Source organism: Euprymna scolopes, chromosome 13 (genome assembly GCF_053919585.1).
Source record: "Euprymna scolopes isolate OS-2025 chromosome 13, ASM5391958v1, whole genome shotgun sequence".
Classification (NCBI taxonomy): domain Eukaryota; kingdom Metazoa; phylum Mollusca; class Cephalopoda; order Sepiida; family Sepiolidae; genus Euprymna; species Euprymna scolopes.
Genome location: NC_136494.1, coordinates 39,414,793 through 39,417,577, shown reverse-complemented (window position 1 = coordinate 39,417,577; position 2,785 = coordinate 39,414,793). Strand labels below are relative to the sequence as shown.

Here is a 2,785-nt window from a genome sequence, read left to right as displayed (position 1 = left end):
TCTTCAAATCCAATGCTAAACAAACACTTGCCATAAACCGTTCTCATAATAATTCAAATTTTGTCCAGTCCATTCATCATTTTGTAATCTGCTTAAAATATTCTTTGATCCAACTGATAATCTAACTCATTTATGCTTATCCTCTAGTGGCTTTTGACCATAAGTGACAACTCCTTATTAAAAATAAATATCAAGAGATAAGTGATGACAATAAGTCTGACTGGATTTAAACTCGGCTTAGCTGATTCCATAGTCAACATCGTATCCATTGCAGCATAAGAACTTTACAATTGTTAACTAGCAACTATATTTGTTCTCTGTATGTAATTATTAGCTTTATGAACCAATTTTCTGTATAAATAAAAGACTTGTTTTTATGCTTGGTTAATATTTTTAATCAAACGTGCAGATATAATTCTGTCTTGCTAGTTATTTAGGGCAAATATTGGTGCAATGTGTAACCCTGCTCAACAAGATCGTGACCCGACTGGGGTTTCCATGGTTTCGTCTGGTTCTGCATCATCTCTCCCATTGGCAGCACACATCGGCTTACAGGTCTAAAAAAAATAAATAAATGCAAACTTTGATGCATTCTATAGATATCAGTTGCAATTTTGGTACGCATCTTACACCTTTCTACGGAAACTATCCTCTAAGCATGATGCCCATATCTTAGTTTTCTATCAAGGTAGAGTTCATCAGTTAATGTCAGCACATCTCAATCTTCCAAAGCACTGTTAACCTCATCCAAACCATGATCTGGTTTTTACTGTGTCTGATTCACAACTGTCCTCAACTTTATCCAACTGTCGTCAACCGTTACACCTAAGACTGTTCCCAACCATTCCTAACAGTCGTAAAGACTCTCATAAAATCGACCACAGATTAACAAGATCTACTTTTTATGTCCGGTATTTCATTCAACACACCCTGACTAATAATCCCATTCAGCTTACTTTGTCTACACCAGTGAACAACTTCCTCTGCATCGTTCTGCCGATAAACCTATTTCTTCAACACTGTATCACACATATTAAGAAAATTGTATTTCTTATTCATTTTGCTAATTTAATATTCAGTAATAAGAACATGTATATACTTTTATTGCACAAGGTCATGACTGCAAAACAGTACTCAATATCAACAGAGCAGGAATAGAAGGGTCAACAAGTGGTTTCAAAAACTCTGAAGTTAGAATTAAAATCAAAGACGAAAGTAGAAGACTGCCATGCACTTTTTGAAGTGAACATTTAAAAGCAATCGTTAAACAAAGCCGACAAATTTGTCCAAAATCAATGCTGTATCCATTTGATATAACTATTTCGATGCTATCCAATTAAATCAGCAAAATGAAAAAGCGTGATAAATGTGCTCCGTTCGAGCTTAAATAAATGTCCATTTCTGACAGGTATCATTTTATGAACGTTGTAATATTTGCTTGTAATTTTATTATGGGTTGGAATGAAAAAGGATTTTTTTTTTTTTTGGTTTCAACTTTATTTTAATTATTCTACTGCTGTCTTCTGTGGTTGTTCAAAGAAACATGGGTTTCAAAATAAGAAAACAAAACGTTCACAAATAAGATTTGTATTTTTTTACTTTTTCATCATTTTTGGATGTTCTGCTCACAACATTCCAACCTCCTTCAGGTGCATCGTATCAAACTCCGGAATCTGTATGAAGACCTTTATTTTATTCACAGAGGTAACATCCGCAATCACCAGTGAGAAGTCTTAAGTAATTCTTACTTTTATTCTTAATATTGCCCGCACCAAATATTGAACCTTCAACCTCCAGAAGAGTGTCACTTAGAACTGAATCTTTAGAAACCCGATTATGGCTGATAGAACAAGAACAAGCTATCACCATAGATTATATAAAGGATTCTATTTGAAATTCCATACACATTTCCTAAGTTCAACAAGACTCACCTGAAGAAGGTTTGAGGTTACATCGGGCCAAAACATTGGAATAACACCCAAGATGTTATGCAAAACTGAAATACAAATGATCAATCATTACCTACAAACATTCTGAAATAGAAAAGAAAAAGTCAGTAAGACAGGCCAAGACTTTTTATTTCAAATTTTTTTAAAACAATTTTCTTTCCATTTTATTTTTTGTCATGATAAGGTGTGAAGTTCTACATTTGGTTGAATCATAAATGTTTCTCTAGTCCATAAGATAACGAGAAATCCTCATCAGGGAAACTAATAAATAATGGCAAAAGTAATAATAATCATATTGATAATCATATTAATAAAAATAATGGCAATAGTAAAAACAATAATATTGATAATCATATTAATAATAATAATGGCAATAGTAAAAACAATAACAATACAAAAAGAGTTTTGCTCTCAGACAATGACTTAACGTTTTTCTAAGAATCCTGAAATTGAATAATTCTAACAAGTTTTGACTACCAGACAATGAACATACAGGATGAGTTTATGACGCCAATGGGGGAGGGGGGAAGAAGGAAGAATGATCGTCGTCATGACAATGAGAAAAAGTTGTTGGTCTCCAATACGATATGCAGCTATATGCAGCCCAGCCATCATGGATCTTCAGAGCAGATAACATTTATAGTTGGTGGTTGACTCAATGAAATTTAGATTTAATAAAAAAAAAAAAAATTAAAAAAAAAAAAAAAAAAAGAAAAGATTTTTTAGTTTCAAATCAGAAGATCCAAAAACTATTCTTTAACTTTAAACTAATGATCTAATTTTGTATCAATCACAGTGGGCATTAAGAACACACACGCACGCACACACGTATATAT

General features: G+C 32.7%; 1 long non-coding RNA gene across 1 annotated transcript; it reads right to left on the bottom strand.

The window, feature by feature from the left end:
* Positions 1-371: 371 nt before the first annotated feature.
* Positions 372-2,033, bottom strand: LOC145291980 (uncharacterized). The gene is made up of 2 exons (XR_013869517.1): positions 1,932-2,033; positions 372-557 (listed from the first exon to the last, which is right to left on the bottom strand). It is a non-coding gene; the product is annotated as an uncharacterized LOC145291980 (long non-coding RNA).
* Positions 2,034-2,785: the final 752 nt, after the last annotated feature.